This window comes from Bos taurus, chromosome Y, assembly GCF_002263795.3.
Source record: "Bos taurus isolate L1 Dominette 01449 registration number 42190680 breed Hereford chromosome Y, ARS-UCD2.0, whole genome shotgun sequence".
NCBI lineage: Eukaryota > Metazoa > Chordata > Mammalia > Artiodactyla > Bovidae > Bos > Bos taurus.
The window spans coordinates 5,473,697-5,493,258 of record NC_082638.1 but is presented as its reverse complement, the minus strand read 5'-3'; the positions used below and the strand labels follow the sequence as shown (position 1 = coordinate 5,493,258).

Sequence of the window (19,562 nt, the reverse complement as noted above, 5' to 3'; positions counted from 1 at the left end):
AATCCCATACCCTTCCCTCTGCTTCCCCTGCGGCCACCGGCTGCAGGAGCAAGAGACACTCAGCGGTGCACCCAAAAACGAAAGCAGGCGGGACCTGTCCATATGGGACAAACGAGACTTCATCACAAAAATGAGGACTTGTTTCCTTAACTGCAAATGTGTGGGAAGTTTGCAACATGGTCAAGATGTCTTCAAGGGTTGGGAAAAGGTCCTTAAGCACTTACACGTGCAGGCAACAAGAGAAACGCAAGGTGTCCTCGTCTACCCTACTTCAGAACTGCACTCTCCACTGGCTCCCTGCTCCTCCTAGGAGACCAGCATGCACACGGCCTTGTCTCTGGCTTCTCCATCCGTCCAACTGCTCCCAGCAGGTGGCCGTCTCCCTGTATCTCCCCTTCTCTGCCGTCAAGCCTTGCCCCACCCGGCTATATATCATCCAGCAAAGAAAAGGCTTTTTTCCACTGTGACCCCCCAAGGAGATTTCTGAGACTTTTTTTTCCCCCCCTAATCAACACCCTATGATTGAGTATAGTCTTCCAATCCCACTCCTGGGCATATATCCAGAGGGGCGGGGTGGGGGGGAACATGATTCAAAAGCATACACGCACCTCAGTGTTCACTGGAGAACTATTCACAACAACCAGGACATGGGTGTAACCTAAATAGTCACTGACAGAGGAATGGATAAAGAAGATGTGGTACATATATACACAAGGGAATAAATATTACTGAGCCATCAAAAAGAAGGAAATGATGCCATCTGCAGCGCATGGATGGAGCTAGGGACTGTCATCCTGATGGAAGTAGTTTAGACAGAGAAGGTGAACTATCATACGACATCCGTTATCTGAGCAATCTAAAAAGAAACGATATAAGTGCACTTATTTATGAAACAGAAATAGACTCACAGACATAGAGAATGAACTTACACTTAACTGAAAAAACAGTAGCGGGGAGAGACAGGGAATTTGCAATGGACGTGGACACACTGCTTAATTTAACATGGAGAACCCACAAGGACCTGCTGGACAGCACAGGGAACTCTGCTCAATACTCTGGAATAACCTTATGGTTCCCGGGGGAGAAGGATAGGGGAGGGGATAGTCAGGGAGTTTGAGATGGACATGGACACACTGCTGTATTTAACATGGAGAACCAGCAAGGACCTGCTGGACAGCACAGGGAACTCTGCTCGATACTCTGTAATAAGCGTATGGTTACTACGGGGGAAGAATGGGGGAAGGGACAGTTAGGGAGTTAGAAAAAAATGAAATCTAATACCACGAATATCCTTGTATCCGTTTATCTTCTGTATTATTCTGTGCTTTATATACAACATAGTAAGATTTTTTTTTCCCGCGCTCCCAGAAAACGACATTTTCTGGAAATGCCTGCCTTAGACAATTCCCTTACTCTTTCTCTGCTGCAGGTAAAATCAAGAGGCAGGTCTGCAGGTGTGGTTTTCCATGCTGTATATGAAGGAGGCATAGGGTTGCAGAGAGCCGTCTCCATGACCACCCAAAGGAGTGCGGGCAAGAGTTGCCATGCTGTGCTGGCCGCCACCCACAAGGAGCCCCATCCACCCGACTCATACCCTGAGTGCTCAGGATGGAGGGGGCCTTCCAGTCCAATTCTAGCACCTCTGCTCTCACAGGTCTCCGCTTTAAGCTTTCCTGTAATATGTCAGTTTATCAACTTAGTCCAGAGTTTTTTGAAAAACAAATGAAAAATTCTTTTGTCCAAAAGTCCTGAACGGCACCCCACACGTTCAGCTTCTGACTCTGTGTTTAATAAGGTCACGATGGCTAGGTGAATTTTATAAGAGGCCAGGTATGTACTTAGAAAGCATCACAGCTGTTGGTGGGATCCCATTACACAGGGAAAATGTATTCTTTGTGGAGACTGTTCTGTGGATCCCTCGGATCACATTGCTGGCTGGTTGCTGATAAGACCCATAACTCATGCAAGAGCCCTGCCACTGGGTATACTTATAACTTTATATATATTTATATTTTACAAAAACCTGAAGCTATAATAAAGCATGTACCTTTTTGGGATTTCATTACTGTTCATCTGCATAACAGTGCAATCTACAGTGAAATTAAAGTATGACAACTCTAACGTGATTACGATCTATTTGAGCCTTATTTCATGGCAGGCAAACTTCCACGTGAGAAGTCAACACCGTAGCAATGTCTCTTCTCTTCCAGTTTGTATGGTTTGTAGCTGGAACATCTGATCAACCATACCATTCAGCTGATTTTTGACACAAAACCAACGGAAATGCAGCCTGGTGGCTCGGCGGTAAAGAAGCTGCCGGCCAATACAGGAGACGCGGGTTCAACACCTGGGTGGGGAAGATTCCATGAAGGGAAAAACATCAACCCATGCCAGGATTCTTGCCTGGGAAATCCCATGGACAGAGGAGACTGGCAGGCCACAGTCCATGGGGTCACAAGAGTCTGACACGACTGAGCACCTGAACGACAGAATTGCAGGCACAGACCCCAAGGTGTACATCCACCTGAAATGCTAGCCCTGCCCTGAACAGCTGTTAATAAGGAGGAACAGACACACTGACGTGTCGATGAATGAGATATTCCGGGAAATCAGAGGGGAGAGTGCATTGGCTCAGAAGCTCCTAGACAGGGTCAGGGGATTGGGCATCTGTGTTTCGTAGGGTCTCCCCAAGAAAAGAATAAGGATAGGGTTCCACAGACAGGAAACAACCCGGTTAGCACAGGAGCCTTCTGGTGGATGGTGTTTCCATCTAGGACGTGGGATTCTTTGGGCGAAACTGATATAAGACATAGTAGAAGGGGGCTGAGATGGGAACAAGGCTGGTACGCAAGTGAAACCACACCACAGGCTTTCCTGTTTCTCAAGACTCACGCAACACCAACATGCCTGACGTGAAGTCTTAGTGGCTCAGCCATGTCCGACTCTGTGCAACCCTCTGGACTGCAGCCCGCCAGGCTCCTCTGTCCATGGAATTCTCCAGGCAAGAACACAGGGGGTAGCTATTCTTCTCCAGGGGATCTTGCCAACCCAGGGATTGAATCCAGGTATCCTGCATTGTAGGCACATTCTTCACTGTCTGAGCCATGAGGGAAGCCCAAAGCCCCCTGAGGTTCACCCTATATGTGACAGCAAGTCCCTGAAAGCGTGAAGCAGGGGAGAGAGGTGCTTTGCTTTTTTAAATAACTTTGGCAAGTCCACAATTACACAAAATGTAGACAGTATAAAAGCCATGCAGTGTGAGTGTGTCAAGGCTATATCTGGTGATCCTAGGCTCAATCCATGCCACTGAATTGAGCCTTATCAGGATATTCACTGAACATAATGTAATTAAGTTACACTTACAATAAACCCATTTGCAAGTATTTAAAAACATGTGACCCAGTATTTGGTTTTAAGTATTTCTTTGAGCAGAGATACATGCATACAGACAGAGATGTAAATCGATAGGGAAGGCTTAGACAGAATATGTATGTATCTATGCCCATAAAGAAGGCTGAGAGCCAAAGAATGGATGCTTCTGAATTGTGGTGTTGGAGAAGATTCTTGAGAGTCCCTTGGGCTGCAAGGAGATCGAGCCAGTCCCTCCTAAAGGAAACCAGTCCTGAATATTCATTGGAAGGACTGATGCTGAAGCTAAAACTCAAATCCTTCGGCCATGTGTTGGGAAAAACTGACTCATTGGAAAAGACCCTGATGCTGGGGAAGATTGAAGGCAGGAGGAGAAGGAGACAACAGAGGAAGAGATGGTCAGATAGCACCATCAGCTCAATGGATACAAATCCGAGCAAGCTCCAGGAGATGGTGAAGGACAGAGGAGCCTAGCGTGCTGCACTCCATGGGGCTGCAAAGAGTTGGACACGACTTAGTGACTGCATAACAACAGCAAATGCCTGCTTTTGAAGACCAAAAACCAACTGATTTTATGCTATTTGAAATCAGTGCCAAATGTCTTAGAGAAGCTGTGAACCCCCAATGAAACTACAGGATTTAAATCCTAAACAAGGACAGTGAAATATCCAACTCAAGGGAACAACTTCAGGCAGAGAACTCAAGAGATTCGGAACATGACAGAATGAAAAATTCAGCGACGTACAAATCTCAAGACAACCATTACGGGTGTTCTCCAGTGAGCCCGGTACTAGACTAGATCTTGATGGACGCACTAAAACAACAAACGGATGAGCTGTGAGCCTATTTTGCTTGGATGAGCGGCAGAGAGATGTTGCTCCAAGTATAATTTGTGCCAGCTGGCCAGTTGAGGCGTCCTCCCATCTTTGGGTTTGAATAAACCAAGCATGTGAGCTCTGCACACTGCATTGGTGACCAGCCGACAGGGCCTGTAAACTGTGCCGTTTGGCAGTATCTCCACGCGTCTAGCTCCAACAAGAGTATTATACTCTGTGCGGAAAAGTCCTGAGCACTTATGAGATCATCGCCAATCACCAAGGATATTTTCACAGATAACATCGTGTGCAAATGTAAAATCCACGGGCACGTTTTGCAGCTGGACGCATGACAGTGGCCCATAGCGAGGGCTTGCGAGGTAGGATCTTGTAATGCAAGCTGTATTACTCTGATGACTGATCTAATAACATCGATATAATCATCTTTCAAATTACAGTTCTTCACACGAGTAAAGATTTTCGCCTGTTTGCCATAAACAGAAGAACCAAAGCTGTGATCCTTCCAACACGGGAAGTAATTTCGAGCTTAATAAAATCAAGCTAATTTTTGAAGCAGCTCTTCCTCGAGAAAATTAAATACAGGGGAACAAAACCAAAGTTTATCGAGAGAGAGAGAGAGATGGATAATTTACTTCACAGACTGACGTTTTGCTTTACGAGAAGAGTCAGTGAAGGGTTACTTGAAATATTGGACGGACCTAACTGCCCACACATATGGAGAGAGTTTAAAAGTCAGGATTTGGAAAGCATCTGTTGTATCATATTATCCAGTGAATCGCATAAACACGTCAACTCACTTGTGCTTAAACTGTGCCAGCCTCTGGCGTTTCCTCTGCTTAGTGTCTGTCCACACCAATTGACAGAGAGTGTTACACACCGTGGCCCACAGCTGATTATAACCTTCCGAGGCCCACCCGAGTGAATCTCTTCCAAAGACTCTCAGGTGTGGGTTGAATAAGTGGTTTGATGCCATAGCTTGTGCAGCGGAACCATTTCCAAATCTAAAGTCTTTTTTCCATCCATCTCTTTCCCAGGAGGCTTGCTTGCTGGCCAGCGTTTGGACATGACTTCTGCTCGATGACGTCATGTACCAGAGCTGCCTGTTGAATCACCCTGAAGTGGAAGTGACAAGGCTCAGGCCAACACAAAGCCAGGAACGCGTGCTCATCCTATGGAACCGGACGCCGTTCTCTGATGCGCTTGGAGACATAACACTCGACAGAGAAAGATGCCAAGGATGACCTAACTGGAGCTGGCCTTGGCTGAGGGGCCAGGTTTATATGAAATGTAACAGACAGCTTGACATTGGAAGAAGAATCAAGGAAGAAAATTTATCTCATGAAGACGGAAGACTGGAAAAGGCAGCAGCCAAGGCAAGTAATGACACACCATTGTTGCAAAAACAATAATGCAAATGCAGCACTGGTTTTTTTGATTAAGGAGACGGGGAAGAGTTTGTTCGTACCTCACGCAGGCCGGTGATCAGATTTCCAGGTGGGGTGAGGCGCAGAGGGCACTTTTTTATTTCAGTTGATTTCTTTCTTGTGGGCTGTGCCTGGGTCTCTGTTGCTGGATGGGGCTTCTCTAGTTGCGGCGAGTGGGGGCCGCAACTAGAGAACAACTCTAGTTGTGGTGTGCGGGCTTCTCATGGAGGTGGCATCTCTTGTTGCCGAGCACAGGTTCTCGAGGGCGTGAGATTCAGGAGTTGTGGCTCCCGGGCTTTTTTGGCCCTTGGCATATGGGATCTTCCAGGGCCAGGGATGGAAACACGTGTGCCCTGCATTGGCAGGCGGATTCTCATCCACCGGACCACCAGGGAAGCCCAAGATTGCACTTTAAAGATCATCCTGCTTGACTTGCATCATTTCTTTCAACAACAAGTGCATGAAATATCTCTAATCAGACATATTTTAAGTGGGCTCTGTCATTTACTGTCTGTTCCTGAACTTACTCAGATTTTCCTCTTACAACCACCGTGTCATCTTTCTTCAAAGACAGAGAACTCTGGGGTCACAGCTCAGGCTGCTAGAACACAGTCTCCTGCAATGGGCAGCTTGTAAGCAATAAGAGTTTACTTCTCTGAGTACCAGCCTGCTCAGGCTCTGATGGGGACCCTCCTCCTGATTCACAGAGATAAGAATCTGGGGGTACACATTCAGTCCACAACACTTAAGTCTGTAATAAACTGTAGTAAGCAAAAGAAAAATCATTGAATAGAAAATCATTTGCTGTCACTGATTCTGATAAATGTGAAAGTGAAAGTTGCTCAGTCTTGTCCGACTCTTTGCAACCCCAGGAACTGTAGCCTGCCAGGCTCCTGTGTCCGTGGGATTCTCCAGGTGAGAATACTGGAGTGGGCTGCCATTCCCTTCTCCAGGGGATCTTCCCCACCTCAGGATCCAACCCATGTCTCCTACACTATAGGCAGATATTTTTTTTTTTTTTTTTACCACTGAGACACCAGGGAAGCCAGATTCAGACAAAGTTGCCATTAAAACACAAACATTCCTTGAAAATGACTCTTTAGAAGTCACCACATCTCTTTATGCTTGATGGTAGACGATAGACTAGACCAAATGATAGATTACATAATAGATTAGACAAAGAAACACACAGAGAGGGGGGAGAGAAGAAAAAAGGAAGGAAGGAGAGAGGGAAGAAGGGAAAGAAACAGTCTTTCTCTGTGTGTGTCTGTGTTAGTTGCTCGGTCGTGTCTGACTCTTCGCGACCCCGTGGACTGCAGCCCGCCAAATCTTCTGTCCATGTGATTCTCCAGGAGTGGAGTGGGTTGCCCATCCCTTTATCCTGGGTTCCCCCCAAAAGAACACCTCAAACAAGACCTTTTGTGCAGCTGGCTCATGTAGGTGATTTCAGGAATCTGGGTAAAGAATGCAAAGAGCTGTGGGTAAAAGGGGCTCATCCTCCCCTATTCACTGAGGTCTGTATACCCAGGTTTGTGGGCATTTCACCTTCAGGAGGAGCATTTACAGTGGACCCTAAACAGCACAGGGGTTCGGCCGCTGAACCTCTAAGCAGCAGAGAAAGTGCACGTGAGTTTAGTCAACCTCTGTATCCACGGTTTCTGCCTGTCTCTGACGTTCTGCATCTCTGCTTTCAACCAACCAGCCATTCCGTAATACTGGAGTATTTTGAAAAAAAAAAAAAAAAAACCACAGATGAGTGGACCTGTGCATTTCAAACCCATGCTGTTCCAGGATCCATTGTATCAAAAAGCATCCATGCCCTATGTACTACGGGCTGTCCCAGGGTGCTAACTCCTTCCCGTCTGGATTAACATGCCCCCTCAGAGGTCTCCCCTGGGGTCCTAGAGAGGGCGAGTTTGAGAAGGAACAAGGGACAAGCCATGTGGACATATTAGGGGTGATGTCACCAGGGAGAGTGAGCCAGACCTGCAAGGAAAGGCTTCCCAAGGCAGCTGCAGGGCTCCTGGGGCAGGAAGGCTGGTTCTTGTGTGGCCATTAAGACAGTAAGGATCAGAAACAGAAGTCACAGACATGCAGAGTGGCTTGGTTTCTGGAAGGCATCCTCCACGTTGAGAGTGGTGTTGGAGTCCTCTTTGAGTGACCATGCTTTATTAAAGACCAAGTGCTCTGGACTGAATGCTTGAGTTGCAATCAAGAATTAAGGAAAGAGACTCTCCACTTCACTTGGACAGGCAGAGGTCAGGGGCCACTCCTGGAAGAATTCTTCGGTACCCGTATTCCTAAGCCATGTCCACCAGCAGTGAGAAAACAAACGTGAAAAACATCCTTTTATAAGCAGTAGATGGACAGAAATTTCTATACTATGATTGGGCTGGATCCTAAATGCACTGATCTCGTCAGTGACAGGCTATGCCATTTTCTGATCTGTCTGACGTTTTTATTGCAGCATTTCTTTAAGACAGTAGAAAGAAGCCAAAACAAAAATCACTGGTCTATTTCTTCAAAGTCAGTATTCAAAGAGGAATATGAATACACAACATTTATTTGAGACTCCGTCGAAAAGCAAGAGGATTACACACGTTTGTGTGTGTCCAGAAAATAGATTCCTAATATTTTTCTAAAGGTTATAAGTTATTATTAGACATTCTTTGTTTTTTTACTTTTTATTTTATATTAGCAACCTGGTAGCTTCAGCTGGTAAAGAATCCGCCTGCAATGCAGGAGACCCTGGTTCGATTCCTGGGTCGGGAAGATCCGCTCGGGAAGAGATAGTCTACCCACTGTAGTATTCTTGGGCTTCTCTGGTGGCTCAGCTGGTAAACAACCTGCCTGCAATGAGGGAGATCTGGGTTTGAATAGGTCAGGAAGATCCCCTGGAGAAGGGAAAGGCTCCCCACTCCAGTATTCTGGCCTGGAGAATCCCATGGACTGTATAGTCCAAGGGGTTGCCAAGAGTCAGATACGAAAAAGTGACTTTCACTTTCATAGCCAACTAATAGTGTTGTGGTAGCTTCGGGTACAGAGAAAAGGGACTCAGCGATGCATACACACGTATCCATTCTCTCCCATCCAGGCTGCCACATGACACTGAGCAGAGTTCCCTGTGCTGGACAGCAGGTCCTTGCTGCTTCTCCGTGTTAAATGCAGCAGTGTGTCCATGTCCATCCCAGACTCCCTAACTATCCCTTCCCCCATCCTTCCCCCTGGGAACCATAAAGTTATTACAGAGTATTTAGCAGAGCTCCCTGTGCTGCACACAGGTCCTTATTGGTTCTCCTTGTTAGGCACAGCAGTGTGTCCATGGCCGAACTATCCTATTACGGTTCTGTCTTCACAAGATGCCCCACATACTATGAACTAGTCAAGACAGCAAGAAAAATGTGCAGGAGTGATAAAATTAATAAGAAAGGCAGTAATGGAACTATTTCATCTGGATTTCAGAAATACAGGCGTGACATAAAAATACTCTTGTATATTTATAGGCATTGTCATAACATTTGAGCAGCTCTTCTTCACCGAAATTCAAAAATAAAATTAACAATGTTGCGGTTGGAAGCTCCTGCCTGTAAATCTCTAAGAATCTGAGGCTATGCATTTGTCCCGTTAAACAGTTCTGCCTTGTAGCAAAGACACATAGAAATTAGTTTCTGCGGTCTCTTTAATTTTTTTTTTTTTAATATTATTGAAAATTATTTCAGGAACCCACAGAACTATTGCGTTTTTGTCTTTCTAATAAACATTTGTAAGAATAATGCCGTGGTGATGGTTTCCTGGATCACGCAATCCATCAACAGGATCTTGGCATCTGGTCTGACTTCTCTGTGTGTGGTTGTCTGTCTCGGCAGAGTAGGGTCCAAGGGCCTCTGTGGACCGAGTTCCCTCACGCTCTCCTTTCGGGGACAGAGGTGTTTCCGTGTTTAGGTACCAGGCCAAGGAGTTCTACACAACACCACCCGCCTGCACACACAGAGCCAACTTACACAATCTAGTGGGGTTTTCTCTGTTTTTTTTCACTAGTACCCAAATCTCTTATAGTCAAGTATCCTGGAGCACCAGAGCCTAAGATCTCATTATACTTTAAAAGCTCCTGAGACTTTTCTTATTATATTATTCTGGCAGTGGGACAGACTGTTCCAAGTACCGAAAGGTACAAAGGAATACGATTTCAGAGGCATGACAAAGCAGACGAGTATACATCCCTCAATATCATTATTAGCACCACATTCTAGCACTACCTGTCAATTCTCCATGTATTATAACAGTGAACAGTGATGGTCTCATTTGGATTTTTTCAGGTTCCCCGACGCTTGCTGCAGCATTATTTACATCAGCCAAGACACGGAAGCAACATAAATGTCCATCGACAAAAGGATAAAGAAGATGTATATACACACCCACGGACACACACACACACACACACACACACACAGAGACACACAATGAGACATGAGTCTGTCATAAAAAAAGCATGAAATAATACCATTTATAGCAACATAGCGGAGAAGGCAATGGCACCCCACTCCAGTACTCTTGCCTGGAAAATCCCATGGATGGAGGAGCCTGGTAGGCTGCAGTCCATGGGGTCGCTGAGAGTCGGACGTGACTGAGCAACTTCACTTTCACTTTTTACTTTCATGTACTGGAGAAGGAAATGGCAACCCACTCCAGTGTTCTTGCCTGGAGAATCCCAGGGGTGGGGGAGCCTGGTGGGCTTCCGTCTATGGGGTCGCACAGAGTCGGACACGACTGAAGCGACTTAGCAGCAGCAGCAGGAGCAGCATAACAGAGATGAACCTAGAGATTATCACACTAAGTGAGGTATTCATAAGTCAGACCTAGAGAGACAAAGACCTGACGGTTATCGCCTGTAGGCGGAATCTTTTGAAAAACTACACAAATGAGCTTATTTACAAAACAGAAATAGACCCACAGGCACAGAGAGTTGGATTACCAACACCGGAGGGGAAAGAGGCAGGGGAAGGGATAAAATAGGAGGTTGGGATTAGCAGACACAAACGACTACATACAAAATACATAACCCACAGGGACCTACGGTATATCACAGGGCACTCTACTTGGCATCTTGTAAGAACCTGCAATTGTAAAGAATCTGAATATACATGTATATATATACATATATCTCCTTTCTCAGATTCTGAAAAGAATCTGAATATATATATATACATCCTTTTTCAGATTCTTTTCTTTTCAGAGATGTGAATCCCTTTGCTTTACACCTGCAATTAACACAACACTTGATATCAACTCTCCTTCAATTACTGAAAAGCATGGCATTGCTATTCTCTTCTCTGCAGAGGGGCGGCAACCTCAACCCTTGGCTCGCGAGTTTTTTTTTTTTTTTTTTTTTTCCGAATCTTTTCATTCTCCTCCCCTTCCTCTATGATATTCTAGTGAAAGAGGTGTGTACAAAATGATTGTTTCTGTTCATAATTCTTTACAGAATGTTCATCAGGTGATTCCGTGCCTCCCACTCACCTGTCCGGGTCTGAGACGATGCCATTTCGTGGGTTGAGAGGCAAGCTCCAGGCACAGTAAACTGGAGATCATTTGAGCGTGACACTTTGTAACGAAGGGGGAGTGCTCTCAAGCTTTCCCAAAGACCCCTCTCCCGAAAGAAAGGATCCAGGGCATGGACTAACAAATGTCAAAGTCCCCCAGCTCATGCTGGTTACCACATCACAGCCCGCTCACCCCAGTCCTATTAAGTAGTGTTTTTCTTGTTCAGTCGCTCAGTCGTGTCTGACTCTGCAGCCGCACAGACTGCAGCCCACCAGGCTCCTCTGTCCATGGGATTCTCCAGGCAAGAATACTGGACTGGGTAGCCATGCCCTCCTCCAGGGGATCTTCCCAACCTAGTGATCGAACCCGGCTCTCCTGTGTTTTCTGTACTGGCAGGCAGATTCTTCAGTGTACAAGGTATGATTAATGTGTCAACAGGCTGTGATCACTAATATTAAAAAGGCTGGACACACAGCTCTTGATTAAGTGTGCACACACACACACACACACCCCTAACATAATGAAGGTAAGGGATTTACTGTAACACTTTTCATTCTGTATTGAGCAATAAGAGATACTGAATACTAAAAATTAAATATATTGCAGCCTCATGATTAAAACACCAAGCCTGGTTATTTTTTTAACCTTCATATGCATTAGAATAGAATGTTAGATATCATTTTGTAAATTATGATATTGACAGGCAAGTTAGCAACAGGTATTTCAGAACAAATACTTAATCCAAAAGGGGGGCTTCTGATACCACATATTCATCGATGTCTGCCATGTGCATTCAACATGACTTTACACATATTATTTCTTATTTACATGACATACTCGTCAAGCTAGCTTCCCACTGTATGGATGGCGAAGTGAAGACACAGGGACGTTAAGAAGCTCACTAACCATCATACAGTGACTAGTCCCTTCAACTTTGCTTTCAAGGACCCAAAGAAACTGAGTCCACGTTCAATCCCTGGGTCTGGAAGATCCCCTGGAGGAGGGCATGGCTACCCACTCCAGTATTCCTTGCCTGGAGAATCCCCTGGACAGAGGAGCCTGGCGGGCTACAGTCCACGAGGTTGCACAGAGTTGGGAGACGACTGAGTGACTTCACTTTCTTTCAGAAGTGAATGATAGCAAAGGATGAGTAATCATAGGAACGACTTCCCTTTTCTAATAGACTGGTTTGGAACACTGGTTTTGGGTCACCACAGAACTGAGCAGCAAGAACAGAGCTCCCATATACTGCCGGCACCGACAAGCTCACAGGCTCCCTCTTCATCAGTATCTTCCACCACAGTCCTCCCACCCCACCCCCTCTAAGTGCTGTTCTTGTTGTTCAGTTGCTCAGCTGTGTGTGACTCTTTGCCACCCCGTGGACTGTAGCCCCGCCAGGCTCCTCTGTCCAAGGGGATTTTCCAGGCAAGGATGCTGGAGTGGGTTGCCATGCCCTTCTCCAAGGGTTCACTCTTAATGCTGTATGTTCTATGGAATTTGGCAAACATAGCAGCATGTATCCACCGTTAAAGCATCATGCAGAACCACATCGCTGTATCAGAGTATCAGGGCCTTCCCAGGTAGCTCAGCTGGTAAAGAATCCACCTGCAATGCAGGAAAACCCCAGTTCGATTCCTGGGTCTGGAAGCCCCCTGGAGAAGGGATAGGCTATCCACTCCAGTATCCTTGGGCTTCCTTGATGGCTCAGCTGGTAAAGAATCCACCTGCAATGCAGGAGACCTGGGTTCGATCCCTGGGTCAGGAAGATCCCCTGGAAGAGGGCATGGCAACCCACTCCATGTATTCTTGCCTGGAGAATCCAATGGACAGAGGAGCCTGGTGGCCTATAGCCCATGCAGTTGCAAAGAGTCGGAGATGACTGAGTGATTAAGCACAGCACATGTCAGACTATCAGTCCTTTGCCTTCGCCTTATTCACAATTATTTCCTTCTGAACATTATCTCCTGCATTATTTTTAAAATATTTATGTATTAGGCTTCCCTGGTGGCTCAGCAGTGAAGGATTCGTCGGCCGATGCAGGAGACACGGGTTGGATCCCTAGTCCGGGAAAACCTGTCACAACTACTGAGCCAGTGCTCTCGAGTCCAGGAGCTGCAACAGGAGAAGTCTCTGCAATGAGAAGAGTGCACACCACAACTAGAGAGGAGCCTCTGCTAGCCATGACGACAGAGGAGCCCACACAGCAAGGGAGACACAGCACAGCCCAAAATAAACAAGTTAAAAAAATTTTTTTTAATTTTATTTTATTATTTAACTTTACAGTATTGTATTGGTTTTGTCATATATCAACATGAATCCATATACACAGGTATACACATGTTCCCCATCCTAAACCCTCCTCCCTCCTCCTTCCCCATACCATCCCTCTGGGTCGTCCCAGTGCACCAGCCCCAAGCATCCAGTATCGTGCATAGGTTTATTTATTTACTTTTGGCTGTGCTGGGTCCTAGCTGGGGCTTCCAAAAACTCTTGAGTTGTAGCATGTGAGATCTAGGCTCAGACTAGTCCCCCTGCATTGGGAGTGCAAGTCCTAGCCGCTGGACCACCCAAGGGAATACCCATGTTATCTTTTTAAAAACTTTCTTAGATCATAATCCTTCCCATTTATAAAACGAGCAGTCAAAGTAAACTATCTCTTTGTTACCTGCAAAGATACGATGACCTCGTTTGCAAACAAATCTATCACATGTATAGAACTGTGAGAAAACTTAGGGGCCAGGTTTCTTGAAACTCACAAGAGTTATTCAGTATTAGTTCTAGCTCTAAGAAATTGCAAGAAACTATTGTTGCATTGGAAAAGACTCTGATGCTGGGAGGGATTGGGGGAAGGAGGAGAAGGGGACAACAGAGGATGAGATGGCTGGATGGCATCACCGACTCAATAGACATGAGTTTGAGTGAACTCCGGGAGTTGGTAATGGACAGGGAGGCCTGGCGTGCTGCAATTCATAGGGTCACAAAGAGTCGGACACAACTGAGCAACTGAACTGAACTGATTGTTGCATGTTGGCAGTAATCCCAAGTTACCAGACTAACTCACCCATAACCGTCCCACAAGGAAGCTGAACCCATCTCTACAGAGTATCCTGTCATTTCAATCCAATACTTGCGTGCATGCTCAGTTGCTAAGTTATGTCTGAGTCTTTGCGACCCAATGGACTGTAGCCTGCCAGGCTCCTCTGTTCATGGGATTCTCCAGGCAAGGATAACTGGAGTGTGTTGCCATTTCCTTCTCCAGGGGATCTTCCCAACCCGGGGATCGAACCCAGGTCTCCTGCATCTTTACTGCTGAGGCAACAGGAAAACCTTACAATCTAATACAAATGACATCAAATATTAAAGACACTGCTTCCCTTCATGGCTCAAATTGTGTACCAATCTCAGGATGGATTTGACTTAAAGAATGAATAGGGTGCATGAAAATAATCAAGTTTACTCCAAGCAAGGAGCTAATACCAGAGTTACATGGGGCTGTAGCTAATTGGTTATGCAGTTGAGTCAACTAAAATTCACTAAGTGAGCTGTATGTAAGAAAAATGGAAAGCAGTAAAAGAGGAAAAATGGAGACTTTTAATATAGTGCAGTCTTTGCTCTCAGAGAATGCGATCAATCAATAAATATGCATTTCATCAGAGTATGTCAAAGTTTAAATAAAACACGCTGTTTAACGTTAACAGTTGTAATAAAGAATACTTTGCATTCCGTGTGTATACGTAGCATGATTTGACAGTTGGGTACTTCTAATTAAAATGACTAATGCCAGCAACTAAGATATGCAAGAAAAAATCTACAAGTATGATCCCAAAATGTGTCATGAACTATCACCCAAATGAAATTACAAAACCCTCTTTCTGTCCCATGGTTGTAGAGCATCTGAATTCCCTTCCACTGGTTGTGTATTTGAGGCCAGCCATTCTGCATTAGGCAGGATGAACTCAGATTATTAATTATCAGCAATTCACTGATCAAAGACATACTAACATGTCTTTTGTTACCTGAACGCTTACTGATGAGAGTGTTTCAGTATTCACTTACATAACAAATCACCAGCCACGGGCACTGATTTGCAAAATCCCACAGTGGAGACTGTGTTACATCATCAAAATTAGCACAGTACTCAACTGTTTGTTTCACAACTCAAAGAAAATTATGAAACAGGCAGTTTTTAAAGGCAAGCAGCACCCTGTACTCATTTTTTTATGTTTATCAAAGGTAGAAAAGTGCACTGTACAACTCAGGTTTTGCCGGGTAGAGGGATGGATGGGGGAATGGATGGATGGGTGAATGAATAGATTGATGGATGGGTGGATGGATGGGTGGGTGGGTGGATGGGTGGATGAGTGGATGGGTGAATGAGTGGATGGATGGGTGGAAGATAGATGGGTGGGGGGGTGGATGGATGGATGGGTGGATGGATGGGTGGAAGATAGATGCATGGGTAGGGGGGTGGATGGATTGGTGGGTGGGTGGATGGGTGAATGAATGGATGGATGGGTGGAAGATAGATGGATGGGTAGGTGGATGGATGGATGGGTGGATGGGTGGATGGGTGGATGGATGGATGGGTGGATGGGTGGGTGGATGGATGGGTGGGGGGGATGGATGGATGGATGGGTGGATGGATGGATGGATGGATGGATGGGTGGGTGGGTGGATGGATGGGTGGGGGGGTGGATGGATTAGTGGGTAGATGGGTGGGTGGATGGGTGGGGGGGATGGATGGATTAGTGGGTAGATGGGTGGGTGGATGGGTGAATGGGTGGATGGATGGATGGATGGGTGGATGGATGGATGGATGGGTAGGTGGATGGATGGATGGGTGGATGGGTGGATGGGTGGATGGATGGATGGGTGGGTGGGTGGGTGGATGGATGGGTGGGGGGGGATGGATGGATGGATGCATGGATGGATGGATGGGTGGGTGGTTGGTTGGATGGATGGATGGGTGGTTGGTTGGATGGATGGATGGGTGGGTGGGTGGATGGATGGATGCATGGATGGATGGATGGGTGGGTGGGTGGATGGGTGGACGGGTGGATGTTTGAATGGGTGGATGGATGGGTGTGTGGATCGATGGATGGATGGGTGGATGGATGAATGGATGGATGGGTGGGTGGATGGATGATGGTTGGATGGATGAATGGGTGGATGGGTGGGTGGGTGGGTGGCTGGGTGGATGGATGGATGGGTGAATGCACACACAAATGATTATCATAGACTATTATTAGTATAGTATCATACTATACTAGTGATTATCATATCTATATGACACATGGACAGAGGGCCCTGTCAGGCTACACTCCATGGGGTCACAAAAGAGTCGGACACAACCAAGTGACTGAGCACACACATATGCAGAAGGCTCATTTTATCTCCACTTGTAAAATGGACAGAATGCTCTATTGTGAGTAAACACATACACACATGTATTTTAAAAATATTTTTTAGAGTAATTTTACGTTCATAGAAAAATTGAGCAGCAAGTATAGGGGTTTCCCATATATACCATGTCCTGACTCATGCCTCCCTGACGACGAGCATCCACCACCAAAGTGGATTTGTTATAACTGATGAACCTCCACTAAGACATCACTATCACTCAAAGTTCATAGTTTATGACAGCTTCACCCTTCAGTTCAGTTCAGTCACTCAGTCATGTCCGACTCTTTGGGACCCCATGGACTGCAGCACACCAGGCCTCCCTGCCCATCACCAACTCCCAGAGCTTACTCAAACTCATGTCTGTTGAGTCGGTGATGCCATCCAACCATCTCATCCTCTGTTGTCCCCTTCTCCTCCTGCCTTCAATCTTTCCCAGGATCAGGGTCTTTTCAAATGAGTCAGCTCTTCACATCAGGTGGCCAAAGGACTGGAGTTTCAGCCTCAGCATCAGTCCTTCCAGTGAATATTCAGGACTGACTTCCTTTAGGATGGACTGGTTGGATCACCAAGTTCACCCTGGGTGCTGTACCTTCTGTGAACTTGGGACAAACGCATGACAACATGTATCCATCTCCTATCATCACACAGAGCACCTGCACTGCCCCACCCACACACCATGAACTTCACCCCCAGGCCCTGGCAACCACTGATCTTTTTACTGTCTCCGTGCATCAGCCTTTTCTAGAATGTCATAGTAGGAATAGTGCAACACAGGGACTTATCACTTGGTCGTCTTTCACTCAGTAATAAGCATACTAAGATTCTTCCATGTCTTTCAGTGGTTTCACAGCTCATTTCTTTTTAGCACTGAAAAATATTCCACTGTATGGATGGGCCACAGTTTATCTATCCCCTACTGAAGGAAAGCTGTGACAAACCAAGACGACGTATTAAAAAGCTGAGACATCGCTTTGCTGACAAGGGTCCATCTAGTCAAAACTATGGTTTTCCCAGGAGTCATGTATGGATGTGAGAGTTTGACCATAAAGAAGGCTGAGTGCTGAAGAACTGATCCTTTCAAAATGCAGTCCTGAAGAAGAGTCTTGAGAGTCCCTTGGACTTCGAGGAGATCAAATGAGTCAATCCTCAACGAAACCAACCCTGAATATTCACTGGAAGGGCTGATGTTGAAGCCGAAGCTCCGATACTTTGGCCACCTAATGCAAAGAGCAAAATCATTGGGAAAGACCCTGATACTGGGAAAGATTGAAGGCAAGAGGAGAAGGGGGCAAACAGAGGATAAGACGGTTGGATGGCATCACCAACTCAATGGACATGAGTTTGAGCAAACTTCGGGAGACAGCGAAGGACAGGGAAGCCTGGTGTGCTGCGGTCCGTGTGGTCACAAAGAGTCAGACACGGCTTAGTGACTGAACAGCACCACTGAAGGCCATCTCTACTGCTTCCAAATGAAGGCGATTGTGAATAAAGCTGCTAGAAGCATTCATGTGCAGGTTTTGTGTGGAAATAAAGCAGAGGTCCGAGTCATAAAATCAAAGGCAATAATTAGACACATACACACATTCACACAAACATGAAAAAACAAATAAAAAAATACACATAATGCTTGGCCTTGCTGTGTAAAACTGCACACTACACATTAGGCACATACTTCCCACTTAAGTAACCAGATTATCACTCAGTGTATGTTTTTCTTTTCTTTGGAAACCAAAGAAAGCAGGTCAAATTAGTAAGATTCCCCTTTAGTGGGGTATGTATTTGAACTGGGATTATAGTATGCAATAAACTGGAACACTGTGCAAAAATCAGATTGCTGACTTGCTTTGAAATACCTAGCATTCCTCAAGGTTGAATACGAACCACGTTAGAGCACATTAATATGCAAACTGTCCACAATAAAATTACAGCATTTTGTGGCTGTGAGGTTACTTGATAACTCAAAAGTGTTGCCATTTTAGAGGACTATCGCATTAATTTTCAAAGCCAGAAACCAGGGGTCAATTTTACTTCCCTTACATCAGAAGAAACCTATCTTCTCTCATCTGAAGAACTTTAAAATACCTTGTCTCATGAACGGAAGACAGCAACAGGTGGGATAATCTAATAGGTGGGAACAAATGTCCTGACAGACACGGAGCCAAAAATAAAAGTTATTTTTGCACATTCATTACTTTTCCTTGACCTCCCTGGAAGAGCTGCAAAATCTTTCAAGTATTATCCAAATTATGTAAAACAAGGAGCTTCCATAGCTTTTGGGTATCTCTTATGAAATATCATCAGTAATAAGAGCGAAAACAGCATATTATGGTTTTGATATAACGGCATGTCTCTGAAATTAACCACGTACAACTTAAAATGGAACCTTAAATAATCATGTCTCTGCTGCTGCTGCTGCCGCCAAGTCGCTTCAGTCGTGTCCGACTCTGTGTGACCCCATAGACGGCAGCCCACCAGGCTCCCCCGTCCCTGGGATTCTCCAGGCAATAACACTGGAGTGGGTTGCCACTTCCTTCTCCAATGCATGAAAGTGAAGAGTGAAAGTGAAGTCGCTCAGTCGTGTCCCACTCTGAGCGACTCCATGGACTGCAGCCCACCAGGCTCCTCCGTCCATGGGATAAGCAGTGCAAATTTAGAATTTAATGAAGGAAGCTAATATAAAATTAGATTGAATACATCATTCCATATGGTGTCCTTTGAAGCAAATTGAAAATCTTTTTATTCTTTATGTTACTCATTTTTCCCACTCTCTCAGTCATCAAGAACGAAAGTTCCGATTTTACTATTTTTGGCATCATGTGAAGGGTTTGAATGTTATTTGCTGGCATTAAAACTTCTTTAGAAGACAACAAAATTAGGGGAAAAAATATATGAAAGTAAAGATTTCCAGAACAAATATTTTTGAGGGAAAAAAAAGAAAAACATTATTCCATATTCCGTTACTATTTCTAAACCTTCAACTCAATGACTA

At 45.4% G+C, this 19,562-nt stretch overlaps 1 long non-coding RNA gene across 1 annotated transcript in view; it reads right to left on the bottom strand.

Annotated features, from left to right (window-relative positions):
• LOC132344464 (uncharacterized) overlaps positions 1–19,562 on the bottom strand; it is a 248,265-nt gene that overhangs the window by 124,504 nt on the left and 104,199 nt on the right. The gene's annotated exons all lie outside the window — the stretch shown is intronic.